Here is a 16,586-nt window from a genome sequence, read left to right on the forward strand (position 1 = left end):
GTGCTACCGCACCTAGCTAATTTTTGTATTTTTTGTAGAGATGAGGGTTTTGCCATTTTGCTCAGGCTGGTCTCAACTCCTGAGCTCAAGCAGTCCGTTCGGCTCGACCTCCCAAAGTACTGAGATTACAGGCATGAGCCACTGTGCCAGGCCTTGCACAATGTTTTATTATTGTAAGAAAACCATCCTTTAGCCATTAAAAATTATCTGTGAGTTTTTCTTTAACAGTTTGCTTAATATCCCATCAAAACTCTAACTGGAGGGAGCTCAACTTTATTACTCCAGAAGGATACTTCATGAGTATCTAATTATCATGTAGACCTTACATTGTACTTAAAACTTATTTAATGAGAAACTTTATTATGGTATCTTTTTATCTATTAAATTTCCTACCTTATTTTTGGGTAAAATAGGCCATCATTATTTCCAGAAATTACAGTTAATTAGAATGTAAATATGTGTTCATTTAAACTGAGTTAATATAGCATATATATTTTAAAATGATTGACTCTTCTTAAATGAATAAAATCATCTTTAAATTATTTTTAAGTTATTGATTCTGACTTCAGAGAATTCTGCTAGTCATTCGGATGTAATTACAAAGCTAAAAATTATCTTTCTTTCTCTCTCCCTCTCTCTCTCTCTCGCTGTCTCTCTCTCTCTCTCTCACACACACACACACACACTCGCCTCCCTCTCTCCAAGGGGTTTAAATGTCTGAAAGTTGCACTCTCTTGCAAAAATTTTATAATTACAAATAAAACTCTAGCCAGTAATTATGGCTTTTTCTTTCACAAAACTCTCTCCTCTTTTAAAAATACTATTTTTTAGTATTATGTCTGGTAGGAGGAAATACGTACTTAATTTATTCTTCTGATCCAGAGAACCTCAACAGATGAACAGTTTAAAGAATCATAGTTTGTTAATGTCTTTCTAAAATATCTTGTCTACTGTTAATAGTGCCATTTTTCTGAGATCTACTCTTAACTTTTCTGCTCCACATAATTTTGGCTTCAGTGTCCACGTTCTTCTGCGAGCTATGCTTCCTGCCACTGTTGATAGGGGTTAGGTCTCAGAGAACTTGCTTTCCCAGGAACTGCTCTGTCTAAAACACAGTAAGTCATCAAAAACATTTTCTGAACAAATAAATGAGTGGACAATATGGGCTGGTTCATTTTAAGATTCAAATAACACCTCTTCTACATTAAGGAGATGTTACCCTTAAGGGAACTAGAGGGGGTTGGGTGAGATGAACAGAATTTTGCACAATGAGTTCATTTTTTAATTTGTATAATGTGATGATGATATTTACCTTATTGGTCTTTCAAAGTTCCACCATTTGGAATCAGCTGCTCTTTGGAATTTTCCTTCCTGAAATAATTGGAGTCATTCCTGTATTAAAACACTCATTGACACAACAAATTGCATACCTAGTACACCTGGTGGAAAGTTGCCCACCAGCATTCTGCTCCCCCATGCTTCATGAGAAAGTAACCATCACCACCCCAGCTGACCCCCTTTGTGGAACTTGGCCTTCAACTAATACTTCTGCATTCTGATGGATATGACTAACCATCCTTCTTTTTACTGTTTATAAGCAATTTGAATGAGAGGAGAAAAACTGTTGGGACATAGTAATTATGTTGAATTACATAGCTGTACTCAACAGAACTAATTATAGTTCAATTAAATTTAACGTTCAAATAGAATTATCATTTTATTATTTCAATAACAACAAATATTAGTTGAAATGTAAATGAGGTTATTTTAGATTAAAAATAGATTAGTTGTTACTTTTCAGAAATCAAATGTGACTAAAAGTCATGCAGATTCCAGTATGATTCTGCCTTCTGAGAGTTAGTAATTGCTATATTTGGATTTCAAAAAAATTGACAAAAAGTTACTATGCGGAAAGGGACTGACTTGAATTGTGAGGTATCTACACAATGGATATGCATGGATAAATCTGTGTTACACACACTTGAGATTTCCAAGTTCACTCAGCCTGAAATAAAAAGTGGCCCTAAAATATTAGTATTAAAAAGCTGTGGCTGGGCGCGGTGGCTCATGCCTGTAGTCCCAGCTACTCAGGAGGCTGAGGCAGGAGAATGGCGTGAACCTGGGAGGCGGAGCTTGCAGTGAGCCGAGATAGCGCCACTGCACTCCAGCCTGGGCGACACAGCGAGATTCCTTCAAAAATAAATAAATAAATAAAAATTAAAGAAATAAAAATAAAAAGCTGCCTGCAGTAAAATGTGGTCTGGTTCTTGACTAGTCCCCCCAAAATTAAAAGCTGTTCAACTGAACAAACTATACGAGGCAAAAGTTTTCAGGCACATGAGAAGGGGAACTTTCACCTCGTGAGCCCTAAATTTGCCTCTGATTTCTACCTATGAATAATTTCCTAGCTGTGGCACAGACAGGTATACCATGGAAGTTTTGCGAAGCAAACGGGGCAGAGCGCAGACTGGGGCTGCTGATGCAATCTCCAGAACATGACACTGAAGAGCTCTTGTCAAACATATGTCTAACTTATGTGAACATCTTCAGTCACAGAAAACTCATATCATCTTTGGACAACTCTGATTATTACTAGGGAACTGAAATCTATATCTTTATTATGATAGCTGCTCTTCATCATCTTAACTCCTGCCAGTTGTCTAAACATCATGGTGGCTGGTGCAGATATCCCTTAGATATTGACACTTCTAATTAGCTAATCATCCGTCTGCTTTTGTCATCTCTAATGCTATTTCCTCACTATGTAAAAATATTTTGCCCGGGCGCGGTGGCTCACGCCTGTAATCCCAGCACTTTGGGAGGCTGAGGAGGGCGGATCACAAGGTCAGGAGATCGCGACCATCCTGGCTAACACGGTGAAACCCCGTCTCTACTAAAAATATACAAAAAAATTAGCTGGGCGTGGTGGCGGGCGCCTGTAGTCCCAGGTACTCGGGAGGCTGAGGCAAGAGAACGGCGAGAACCCAGGAGGGGGAGCTTGCAGTGAGCGGAGATCGCGCCACTGCACTCCAGCCTGGGTGACAGAGAGAGACTCCGTCTCAAAAAAAAAAAAAAAAAAAAAAAAAAATTTTGGCTGACCAGTTGGTTATTTTTTCTTTTCTTCACCCAATCGTCTATCAAAATTTAAACGTCATTCCTTTCTATTATTCTTACCACAATATTTTAATTTTTTTCCTTCCTAATTATAAATCCTTCTGTCTTGAATGTAAGATTAAGCATAATTTTCTATTTCATAGTGAAAAGCGTTGTAACAAATGAAACCGTTTCTGAAAGTTTTTTTTTGATACGCTAGATGTTATTTGTAAGTATTTAAAATTTTATTTTCCCTTTTTTCCTCATTCTCAAAATGTTTTTTAATAACTGTGTCACTAGAACTCTGAGGGATACCAAGGGAACACTAATGAACAATAATAGGGTCTTTGCCATTATAAAACTTACAGTTTGGTGGTAACAGTAGACATTAAACAGATAATTACACAACTGATTAGTTACAATTGTGATAACTAATGAGATGGGCACAATACAGAGAGACAGTCTATTCTGAAGGGTCACAATGGACATTATACCACATATATATTTACAAAATACTTGAAAGGCTTCACAACTTATATAAATTATTGCAAAAGTTATCATAGAAAGAAATTTTGGTATCCAGTTGCATTAAATGAAGTTAATGACAAGTGTAGTTTTATTTTATTTTTAACCTTTGCTTTTTTCTAACTAATGATAGACTTAACCAAGTAATCATAATTAATATATCCATTAAAGTTTCTGTTTTTTATTGAAGTAATAGTGAGTAGTAAATAGATAGTAAGTCAGGAAACATTGTCTTTTTAGATAGATAATAACAGTAATAGAAAGAAATAAGATTAATGTATGTGCTGGTATTATGCCAAGCTTTCTCTTGCTCTTATTCTTTCTCTCTTTGCTTCCCACTCTCCCTCTCTCTCTCCCTCTTTCTCTTTATATCTTTGTAATTTTATTTAATTCATATGATGACATAATATGTAAGTAGCATAATTTTCCCCATTCTTCAAACAGGCAAACTTAGACTTTTGAGACTTTAAGAAATTTGCTCAGGACAACCAAAACCTAAGTGGCTTAGGGCAAAATTCAAATGCAATTATCTCTATTCAAAGGTATATACACTTACCTGGCGAGTCGTGGTTTCACAGACCTTTATTAAATGCTTACCTTGAACTAGGGACTACTTTAAGCAAGAGGGAAATAAAGATGAATTTGATATGAGCCTTGATGGCAAATGTAATGTCGTAGAAGTAAAGGAGTGTAACCACTTCCTAAAAGAGAAGAGTAGCATTGCCTAATCACCTGGAGTTAGAAGGTTCAAAAGTCTTCACAGAAGAGACACTCTTAAGTTCAATCATGAAGAAAAGTCAGAGTTTGCCCTGTAGAAAACAGCTGCATGTGCAAGACACTGTACAAAGGAGGAGTAACGAATATTATAAAGTATAATTGAGGAATCATAAGAAGCCATATGCAACTCAATTATAGAATACATTATTAGAACATTTTCTGGAAAAAATAATACAGGAAGCCAGAGAGCAGTGCTTGCAAGTAATGATGGAGTTGTAAGTAATTCAATTTAATTTAATTACTTGTTGATTCTCAATATGGGGATTAATTGTATATATTCTTAATTTTGTTTTAAATATTAAAGAAGTCTGTGGCTTTAATTTCTTTCTTAATATGCAATTTATCTAAACCTCAATTTGGAAAATTTCCTCAGTTAAGTAGAAATGTACATCTGTTTTGAGGAAAGAGAAATAGATGGCACAAAGTAATCGATTACACAAATTGAGGTTTCAGGTTTGCTTTTTCTGTCTATTTGTTTATTAAATGGCTTTGAAAGAATTTGTTTGACACGAAATCAAAAGAGGTTTGTAGGAATTGTATTATCTCTTTTCATGACAATGCATAATGAGCTACTGAATGAAGGATTAGCTACCTCTGCCATTTGAATAGTCAAAGGGAATTTGTGTTTATTTCACTGTCAGCAGAACACAGCAACTTAGATATTCTCTGCATATTTTGACATTCCAAAAATTTTTTTCCATATATAACCTCTAAAAGTTAAATCACAAACCAATATTACTTGTTCTTCTAGTTTAGAACTACTAGATTCTATTAAAGAACATTTGTATGCATACCAAAAACCTGTTTGAGCAACTGCAATCATTATTTGCTTCTACCTGTGCCCACATCCATACTGACCTAAACCATCAACCTTTGTTAATGAGCCAATTATTTCCAATGGGGACATTATCTCCCTGTTTATAAAGACTGAAACAACAGGAATGAATAAATGCTACACGGTAAAGGGGAGATTAAAACTACATGTTATTGTGGACTGAATTGTGTATCTTCCAGAAATTCCTATGTGGAAACCCTAGCTCCAAATATGACTGCATTTGGAGGTGGGGCCCTTAAGTAGGTAAATGAGGTTTAATGGGGTTGTAGGAGTGGAGCCCTAATTCGAGAGGACTAGAGCTCAGTGTTTACTTAAGAAGAAGCAATGCCAGGGATCTCTGTTTCTCTCCCTGTGCTCACAGAGGAAAGGCTATGTGAGCACAAAGTGAGAAAGTTGTATGCAAACTAGGAAAACAGAACTCACCAGAAACCAACCCTATTGGAACCTCTTGGACTTCCAGCCTCCACAACTGCAAGAAAATAGATTTCTAATGTTTAAGCCACAGTGGCATTCTTGTGGTAGCCCTAGAAGAAAATACAAATTGTAATTTGCCATTTTTGAAGATACAGGAAGGAATAAAATAGCCCCATACGTTTGAAGGTCTCCAATGAAGTGGATGGACTTCTAGGTTGGCAGCCCTGTGTGGATGGGCTTTACCATACACAGAATCTGTAAAGTGGGTTTAACTCTATAGAACTAGCCGTTGTGTAGCTAGGATAAAACCTAGTGTTGTTCTACTCCAGACTGAGCATCAGTGCTTACTCTCTAAATCCACCTCACTGTTAACCTCTTGCCAATGAATCACCAGAAAACAAGTCCTAGGTGCAACTTGTACAATTATTTTCCTATTCAAGTTGCCAAGAATTTGAAATAATGAAGCGACTTACTTTTATAACATTAAAACAAAATTACACATAAGTCATCAATGTCTATACTTATCAGCTAGCAGATTATTTAGAGTAAATGATTTGGAAAAAGTCAAGTCCTTGTATTGCTGCTTTTAGCATTTTGTCTTTGAAAAAGTGACTTTCTAATGGCCAATTTATCAATATGTTCAGAAATAATAACAATTACTTCCTGGATTTTGTGGTGATTAAATGAGAAAATTGCATAAAGCAACTAGCATAGTGTCTGATACATAAAGAAAGCTTCATCTATGGTTGATACAAATCATTATAGGATATAAATTTACAGCAATATACATCTTGGTGTCTGTAGAGACATATTACATTTTCTTCCATTATGGTGATATTTCCTGTAGTTTTATGTCTGTCTTATTTTCATAAGAAGAATTTAAGTCAAATATTTGAATGTGGTATTGAGTAAAGCATTACTCTGAAAAATAAATAACAGGGATATTTTAAAAAAAAGAAAAACACTGAAATCCTAAGGAGTATTTACATGTTTTAAATGTGCTATTCAAGAAAATCATAGCATCAAATCTTATCTTGCCAAATCCCATAAACAATAAGAGCCAGTTCATGGCTTACTAGTATTCAATATAATTATTTTCATATTATATTAAAATCTAGACTCAATTGAATATTATGGCAAATTAAAATTATAAACAAATAATTCTATCAGTGTGACATGATGAATTTCCCCCCTGCAGCTATTAATAATTACAGCCATAAGAAACTTAAAATATTAAATATTTTATCTCATTTTGCTCTTAGATTAGATTTGTGAAGGGAGCTAATACTTCAATTTTAAAAAGGAGAGATTTACATTTAAGAAAATTCAAGTCTTTTGCCCAAGTTTGCTATTCAGTGGCAAGGTTGTAAGGAAAATCCAGGACTATCTAAATTTCAAAGTATGTATTCTTTTTATTGCTGCTATAAATTTAGATTCGACATAGTGCATATCATACATAATTCTTTTTTAAACATGTGTTTGAAAAATTGTTTTAATTCCATTGACATTGATTATCTGTAAATAGTTTTAATTGATAACATCTCTGGTAAGCAGGCCAAGTATTGTGACATTAGCTTTTTAGGATAGTGACTAAAAAATTCTAGTATATAAAATATAACATTATATGTAATACATGTGTATTTGAAAATATAAAATAAATTATAACTGATAAATCTTATTTTTTAAAACAATAGGGTTAAACAGTAGGATTCATTTCTGAAGCTCAGACAAAGCTAATTTTTCTAACATGTGGAATTACATGTTACACCCAAGTATAAGTGAACTTTAGAACACCATAATTATAAAGAAAACTGAGTAATTAAATTGCCAAAAATAGAAAAAGCAATAGCAGAAATTGTCTTCTGTTCAGATAATTATTTAAATATAAGGTCAAATATTCCAGGTTTTTTACAAACGCAGATAATTAAGGTAGGTGATGCTAACACCATTAGACTTGGTTCTTTGGTGATTTGAAATTAAAAGTATTCCAAGAGACTCTCTTGTTTCAGTTGATGGAAGAACATGCAAAAGGTGAATAAAATGTATTATTTTACCTAGTTTACATATGATTAACCTTTAATGGAGAAGACACTGGCTCAAATATTGCTTTCAAATTAACAGGCATTCACTTTTAAATCAAAGGAATTTCTTTGCTAGCAATATGAATGGAATATACATTTCAAATAAAATAATTTCCTTGGTGGCATTTAAACCACAGACTTTAACAAAGATAGATCCTAAAAGTGTATAAAAATGAATGAAAACATATGAAACCATAAATTAGATGAACAATTTCAGGATTTGAACAGGGTTGCTAGATAAAATACAGGACACTCAGTTAAATTAGAAGAATTTTTTAGTAAAATTATGGACTGAATTGTGCTCCCTCCTCCACCCTTCACCACCATCACACATTGATGTCCTAAGCCCTAGGACCTCAAAGAATGGGATTGTATTTGGAGACAGGGCCCTTCAAGTGGTAATTACACTGAAATGAGATCACTGGGGTAAGCCTTTATCCAATATGACTGGTGTTCTTATAAAAGAGGACGTTTGAACAGAGACATGTACAAAGGAGAAGACTGGGTAAAAACACGAGAAGACAGCTGTCTCCAAGCCAAGAAGAAAAGCTGTCCAAAGGAACCAACCCTGCTGTCACTTTTACTTTGGACATCTAGCCTCCAGACTGTGAGTAAGGTTTTGATTGTTTAAGCCACCCAGTCTGTGGTACTTTTTGTCTGGCAGCTCCAACAAACAAAAACAGTATCTTTTATTTGCTAAATTTGGCAATCCTAATGATAAAAAGTTGTCATCAAATATAGTGAAGACAATATGTAATTGCAAAGGACTAGGTAAGCATATTAGTTTTTAATTTATTATCACTAACATTAACATTAGTCCTTTTAGTCCTTTCTCTAGATCCTAATCATCCTTTCATGAAAAGGAGAAATCAGTATTTTATATTTAGTTATCTTTTGTACTTAAAATTACTTCTAAAATTTCTGGCCGGGTGTGGTGGCTCATACCTGTAATCCCAGCACTTTGGGAGGCCAAGGCAGAAGGATCATGAGGTCAGGAGTTCAAGAGGAGCCTGACCAACATGGTGAAACCAGGTTTCTACAAAAATTACAAAAATTAGCCGGTGTGGTAGCACATGCTTGTAATCCCAGCTACAAGCTGGAGGAGGCTGAGGCTGAGGCAGGAGAATTGCTTGAACCTGGGAGGTGGAGGTTGCAGTGGGCTGAGATCGCACCACTGCACTCCAGCCTGGGCAACAGAGCAAGACTCAGTCTCAGAAAAAAAAAAAAAAAAAAGAATTCCATGGAAAAAACTCAACTGACCTTTCTGTGTTCAATATTTAAATAAATATAGCCCATATGCTCTGGATATAAAATACAATCTTTTAGAACATTTTCACCCTCAGAATTCTATGATTTTATGATGTTGACATGAAGAAGGAAAAAAATTAACACAGTTTATTCATTTATTTATCACATTGTTTCTTATTGCTTTTTAAATCATTTTTGATGCTTATAATAGTGAACCATATTTGTTGAAGAAAACTTGAAAGCAGAGGATAGAAGAAAATAGAACATAAAAATTATTTTTAATTTCACTACCCCAAGATAACCATTTTTCTTTTTCTGTTATTTATTTATTCTTAGAAAAAAAAGGTGGGGGGATACATGTGCAGAACATGCAGATTTGTTACATAGGTATACGTGTGCCATGGTGGTTTGCTGCACCTATTGATCCATCCTCTAAGTGCCCTTTTCTTACCCTCCAACCCTCAAGAGGCCCTGGTGTGTTTTGTTCTCCTCTCTGTGTACATGTGTTCTCGTTGTTCAACTCCCACTTATGAGGGAGGACATGCAGTGTTTGGTCTTCTGTTCCTGTGTTAGTTTGCTGAGAATTATAGCTTCCAGCTTTTTCCATGTCCCTGCAAAGGACATAATCTCATTCCTTTTTATGGCTGCATAGTGTTCCATGGTTTATATGTACCACATTTTCCTTATCAAGTCTATCACTGATGGGTATTTGAATCGGTTCCATGTCTTTGATGTAAATAGTGCTGCAGTAAACATATGTGTGCATGTGTCTTTAGAGTAGAATGATTTATATTCCTTTTGGTAAATACCCAGTAATGGGATTGCTGGGTCAAATGGTATTTCTAGTTCTAGATCCTTGAGGGATCACCATACTGTCTTCCACAGTGGCTTAACTAATTTACATTTCCACCAATGTTGCAAAAGCATTACTATTTCTCCACAGCCTCGCCAGCATCTATTATTTCCTGATTTTTTAATAATCCTCATTCTGACTGGTGTGAGATGGTATCTCATTGTGGTTTTGATTTGCATTTCTCTGATGATCAGTGATGTTGAACTTTTTTTCCTGTGCTTCTTGGCCACGTAAATGTCTTATTTTTGAAGGGTCTGTTCATACCCTTTCTTCACCGTTCAATGGGGTTATTTGATTTTTTTCTTGGGAATTTAAGTTCCTGTAAATTCTGGATTTTAGACCTTTGTCAGATGACATGAAAGGTGGGGAAAGGATGCATCAAGGATATACTTGTGCCCAGGCCATGTTTTGTGGCAGAGCTGAACTGTTGTTGCCCAGGAAGAAGGTAGACATCAATGAAAGGGCCCATGACAGCAGAGGTGATGCTTGTTTGTGCCATGGCTGTGGTCTGGTGTCCTCTGGCACTAGGAACAGCCTCAGAGCTCAAGAGTACACAACTAAATTGGAAGAAAGGCCTGGCACTGAATCATATTTTGAAATGGGGATTACTGGAGACCTTCCTGTTTGTACAGCTTTCCTCGCTCCACAACTATAAGTGAAGAACAAATGTTTCAACCACTGGAAAGTCAGGCTCTACATGGAGTAACAGCTGAGTGGTGGGAAGGAAGGAGACCCCTTTATTCATTGCAGCATCTCTAGACATAACATAATGCATGTGGCCAATGGTACTCAATAAATGTAGCATTAAATGAACTACTATATACACCTGACCCCGGAGCACCTTCTCTCCCTAGTAAATTGTGTTTCTAAAGTCAGAATTTGTATTATGCCCAGGCTAAAATAAAATATTTCAGTTGTCACTCAGAAGTAACTTATGGTATATTTTTAGCAGTTATTACCTAGGCATGGGCAAATTTAACCATATGAAGTTAATGTCAACCCACACAGCCATCAACTGCATTGAATTTTTTGCATTGATATCACCACATATGCATTTCCACTTAAATTAACACAACCCAAAATTGCTTTAAGTGTTTTAAAAGACAGCACCCCATGGTGCAGTATTGAAAGAATTATAGGCCTGAAGAAGATTGCCATCAACCAGGCAAAGCAACTAAAGGCAGCAGACATTTCAAAATTGTTCAAAATAGAGCCCAGAAACGTCATGGCTAGAAGGCCATGTTAGTATGTCTGGCAGGAGCATAATTCAAATACTGAATATTTGTCAAAAGCTTCTGGGTGACCCTTATGCAGCTGCTTAACTTTTAACAATGTATAGTTCAATTAGTGGAATAAAAAGAGAAAATGTAGACAAACCTTAGAATTACTCATGTTCTTTTATAATATGCTGGAAATTTTAAAGAAACCAAAGAATTCAAGGTCCTGAGGATGGTATAGGAAATAAAACTGGTCACTCTGAAGCCTAAAGTAATTTAGAAGGCTCTTCAAACTTGAGAGTTTGAATACAACATAGATTTGGTTTTATTGCGATAGTAAAGAAAGAAGTTTTATGTAATAGTGGGAAAAGATATTGTTATCTGGGAAATTTTAGATTATGTTAGGTATGTGAAGTATAATGTTTCCATTGTTATTAACAATTATTTGCACAAAATAAAAATATCATTAAAAAAATACTGTGTTCTGGCCAGCATGATGGTTCACACCTATAATCCCAGCACCTTGGGATGCCAAGGTGGGAGGACTGCTTGAGCTCAGGAGCTCAAGACCAGCCTGGGCAACATAGCAGGACCTTGTCTCAACCAAAAATACAAAAATTAGCTGGGCACGGTGGATTGCGCCTGTAGTCCCAACTACTAGGTAGGCTGAGGTGGGGAGATGGCTTGAGTCTCAGAGGTGGAGGTTGCAGTAAGCCACGATCACACTACTGCACTCCAGCCTGGGGTCAGAGCAAAACTCTGTCTCAAAAAAAAGGAAAAAAAGAAAGAAAGAAAGAGAGAAAGAGAGAAACAGAGGAAAGAGAGGAAAGAAGGAAGGAAGGAAAGAAGGAAGGAAAGAAAGAAGGAAAGAAAGGTGTTTCTAGGAAACCTAGGATTTAAAGAATAGTAATTCTGGAGTTCGCTATATCTAATGCTAAATACCTGTGTGATTTGGGGCAAGAGATTTTGTTTCTCTGACTCTCTCTTTCTTTCTAGATGGCTTACTTCACAGATATATGTGGAGCAAATGAATGAAATTAGTGAACTCTAAAGTATTGAACATAGAACACAATTAGAAAAGAGCCTCTGAGTACTTAATAAATATTTCCAGTTACTAACATTATGATACTAGCTAGAAAGCAGTGTCATATTCTTATGGATACTTATCTATTAAAGTAATCTAAACTCTATTAATAAAAATATTTTCTATGGGCCTTAAAGTGATTTTCTTTCTATATTAAAAAATGTAGTTTGTAAACCTTTCTTTACTTTTCCTTAAATGAGACTTTGGCTAGATGGCTTATTTTCCATTTTATACTGCTTTTCTCATTTTATATATTTCAAGTATTTCCATATTTTCATATTCATTAAAAACATGATTATAAAGGCTATTTAGTACTAAAGTGCATGGATGTCCTATAACATGAATAAATATAGTCTTATCATTGGGCATTTATACCACTTTTAATTTTAGCTCTTGTTTATAGAGCTACAATGAATATGGGTATGCATGAATTTGTGTGTGTCTGTTTTTTATTTATTTATTTTTTTTTTTGAGACAGAATTTTGCACTTGTTGCTCAGGCTGGAGTGCAGTGGTGTGATCTCGGCTCACCGTCACCTCCACCTCCCAGGTTCAAGCAGTTCTCCAGTCTCAGCCTCCCGTATATGTAGCTGGGATTACAGGCTTGCGCCACCACGCCCGGCTAATTTTGTATTTTTACTAGAGACAGTGTTTCTCCATATTGGTCAAGCTGGTCTCGAACTCCCGACCTCAGGTGATCTGCCCGCCTCGGCCTCCCAACCTGCTGGGATTACAGGTGTGAGCCACCGCTCTCTGCCATGTGTGTCTGTTTTATTCCTCAAGAAAATTAACAGGCATATTGTTAGTGTATTAAAAATATGAACCTTTATAATACTGTACATATTATCAATTTTCAACTGAAACTTGATTGGAGTTTCCATTTCTACCAGTACTATATGAGGAGACTCTTTCAATGCACCTTCACTGCCCCCCCATATGTTAACTGTGCTACCTTCTCTTAGACATAATATTGACATTCTCTGAAATTTTTCTTGTTTGTAAAATGCAGTATGTTCTATTTCCCCTACACAGTTATGAGTATTATATTAAGTAATATAGTATCCATCAGAATAATCTGTCCTTTCTGATATATGCCCCTTCTCTTGCGGAGATCTGAACTATTTTAACAGTTTTACACATTATCTTTCTCACTCTGCTGATGACTGCTAAGTTTCTCATTGGAATTCTCTGATATCTTGAAATCGCCTCTTGAATATGTCCTCTTGTATGTTTCACAGTCACATAAAGCCGTAAAGTCCAACCATCTCATTAGTTTTCTTTCTCCTCTTTGTTTTCTATTTTCCAAAAAACCAATTAAATTCTCAGTACGTTACGCAAACCATAAAGCCCTCTTTAACTCATCCTCTGATTACACCTGATGCATATTCTTCTACTTACTAAATATTTCTGAATTATCTTTTGAAATGTCTCTCACATGTGCAGCTTCTTATAGAGTGTCTCTTTTACTAGAGTTGTCCAGGGTTTCATGGACTCATGTGCGGGTGTAATAGTACCTTCCCACCTAGCCACCATAACTCAATTCATTTCCATTTATTTATAGCTTGCATTTAGATATACCTTGTCCATTCTGAAAAATGATGTGTATTTATATATTCCACAGATAAAATTAAAAAATACAATATAAAAGTAAAAACAAATATAAAATCATAAACAGTTTGGGGTACTATATATATATGTATTTTATTTCCAGAAAATCTAGGATAAGAAAAACTTTTAAATCTGAGAATAACAATTAGCTTTGAGTCATCTTCTAGACTCAAAATTCTTCCAGTTCATTTTTCACATAGCTTCATGACAGAAAACTACCAAAAATGTTATAAGTAATATCTCTTCAAACTACTGCTTTTATTGTGCTGCTCCCCAGGGTGGGGAAAAATAAAAAAAAATTGAAAACAACTTAAATGGCTTTTCTTTATTCTATTACAGAAGTCCAAATTACTTTACCTGATTTTAGGTCCCTTCATAATTTAAATTCATACAATATATCTAATTTAACTTCCAACACACATGCATTACCCTACTCTTGCCAATTCTTCCATTACCTCATGAGATTTCCATAGAATTTCATGGTTTTTTTTTGTGTGTGAGGGGGTTATTTTTGTCATTTACTCTGGAATTCCTTTCACTCCACTTTCTTTTCCAACTCTGTAAATTTCAGCATCTTCCTAGGTTACTTCTAAGCCTCACCAGAGTTCTGATTATTCAAGCATCCATTGATTTCTTTCTTCCATTTATTGACATATACATTATATATTTTCGAGAATGTATGATCTTAGCCTTGGGTATGTAATATTAACAAGACAACCATGGCCTCTGCTGTCTTAGATAACATATTCTATTGAATATATAAATCATATATATAATATATTAGGTTGGTGCAAAAGGGATTGTGGGTTTTGCCATTAAAAGTAATGGCAGTTGCTTTTTGCCATTATGTAATGGCAAAAATTGCAATTCCTTTTGTACCAACCTAATATTAATTTAAAATAGAAAAACATTAAATGCCATATTTAGAAATATAAATTAAAAGGACAGAGTAGTGTGATGCCTTACAACATGAACACCTAAACTAGTTTTAGATGTCAGATAAATCTTTTTTAAGGTTCTGACCTTTTTCTTTTAATATCCATGGCTTTCAGCTGAGGTCTATTAAAACTTTTGTGTGTCTTACGGCATTTGGATCCAGTCATCACAAATGACAAATTATTAATATTCATGTATAGATTTTTAGATTGTAGAAATAAAAAACATTTATTTCTATTTTCATTTACTTGAAAACTAAAAGTACTCGTAAAACTACATTTTATGTAATAATGCTATTGGCACTTCGGAAATGGTTAGCTTCTGTGGAGCTACATTTGTGAAACCTACATGCTTAAAATGATAGTTCCCAGAAGAGTCTATTGTGAAGAGGAAGAATTAGTCGTTAAAAGGGAAAGGACAGCCTGATTCTCTGGAAGGATTTGGGTTCTGTCATTGGAAATGCACAGCACACATCTCAGTTTAATTTGGATCAGTTAAGATACTGGGAGAATAATAAAAGTGATATTTGTGAAGCCAGAGGCCTGAGCTGGTTAATGGGTGACCAGAATGCTTAATAAGTTAGAAAAATAATATCTCTCTTAGTTGAAAACAACCAAGTTTGAAAGGACAAAAGTAACAGAAAGATGAGAGACAGGCAAATTGACAGAATTGGGCAAGTGGGCAAGGAGTGTAGAGAGTTTCAGGGGTGACATCACCAATAAACTGAAGAGGTAACTAAAATGGTTAAAGGCTACTACTCTAAAACAAAACAAGATAGACTTGTTTCTAAATGTATAATATTACATAATACAGTGCACTCATAATTTAAGAGATGTAGAACTGTAATTAAAATATATTAAAAATATTCATCTGCAGCTTTAAAAGAGGTAACCACATTTTGTGAATTCATCTTAAAATATTGACACAACTGGAAACTCTTACTAAAAAGCATTCATGATTAACATTAAGACAGCCAGGTATGGGTAATGGAAAGAAAAGCCTTTGTTAATAATAAAACAAATTATGAAGGTAACTGAAACAATTACACTATATATTATTGGAAAGATGAATCAACCCACATGTACTGGTTGAACAGTGTGTGTGTCAGTGTGTGGATTATAGAAGTCTGTGCCACGTTGACAAGAAAGTAAAGTTCTCACCTACATAAGATTCAATTGTAAGTGAATTCTTATGACTTGGGAATGGGGGTTAGCATTAAACTCTGTATGTCTATATCTGGAATAGGTAAAGACATATTAAAACTCAATAATTAAAACATAAACAACTCTATAAAAATCGGCAAAAATCAGAATAGATATTTTCCTAAAGAAGACACACAAGTCGCTAAAAAAACACATGAAAAGGTGTTCAATATCATTAGCGGTCAGGGAAACCTTATTGGAAACCCCAGTGAGGTTCTTTACACCCACAAGGATGGCTTTAATAATAAAAAACTGATAATTACATTTGTTGGCAAGTATGTGGAGAAATTGGAACCCTCATACCTCATCCCAATTGGGACAGCCATGTTGGAAGACATTCTGGCAGTCCTCACATGGTTAAACTATATGACCTAGAAATTCCACTCCCAGGCATACAAACAAAATAAATAGAAAACATATATTCAAGCAAAAATTTGCACAAGGGTATGCATAGCAGCATTATTTATAAGTCAGAAAGTCGAAACAAACCAAGTATCTATCGACCAATGAAAGTTTAAATAAAAGTGGAATATCTCTACAACGGAATATTATTTGCCAATAAAAGAAAATTAAATATTGATACATGGTACAATAAAGATTAAACTGAAAACATTATTCTTAGTGAAAAAAAATAGTCACTAAGGACTACATATTGTATTATTCTATTTATATGACATATCCAGAAAGGAAAACCTATAGATACGTAAAGTAAAT

General features: G+C 34.9%; 1 long non-coding RNA gene across 1 annotated transcript in view; it reads right to left on the bottom strand.

The window, feature by feature from the left end:
• Positions 1-5,654: 5,654 nt before the first annotated feature.
• The window catches only part of LOC134739261 (uncharacterized), a 109,496-nt gene continuing 98,564 nt past the window's right edge, over positions 5,655-16,586 (bottom strand). Inside the window, exon 4 of the long non-coding RNA XR_010125870.1 lies at positions 5,655-5,754. This is a non-coding gene — a long non-coding RNA (uncharacterized LOC134739261). The remainder of the gene's footprint in view (positions 5,755-16,586) is intronic.

The sequence above is a fragment of the Pongo pygmaeus genome, chromosome 3 (genome assembly GCF_028885625.2).
Source record: "Pongo pygmaeus isolate AG05252 chromosome 3, NHGRI_mPonPyg2-v2.0_pri, whole genome shotgun sequence".
NCBI classification, from domain to species: domain Eukaryota; kingdom Metazoa; phylum Chordata; class Mammalia; order Primates; family Hominidae; genus Pongo; species Pongo pygmaeus.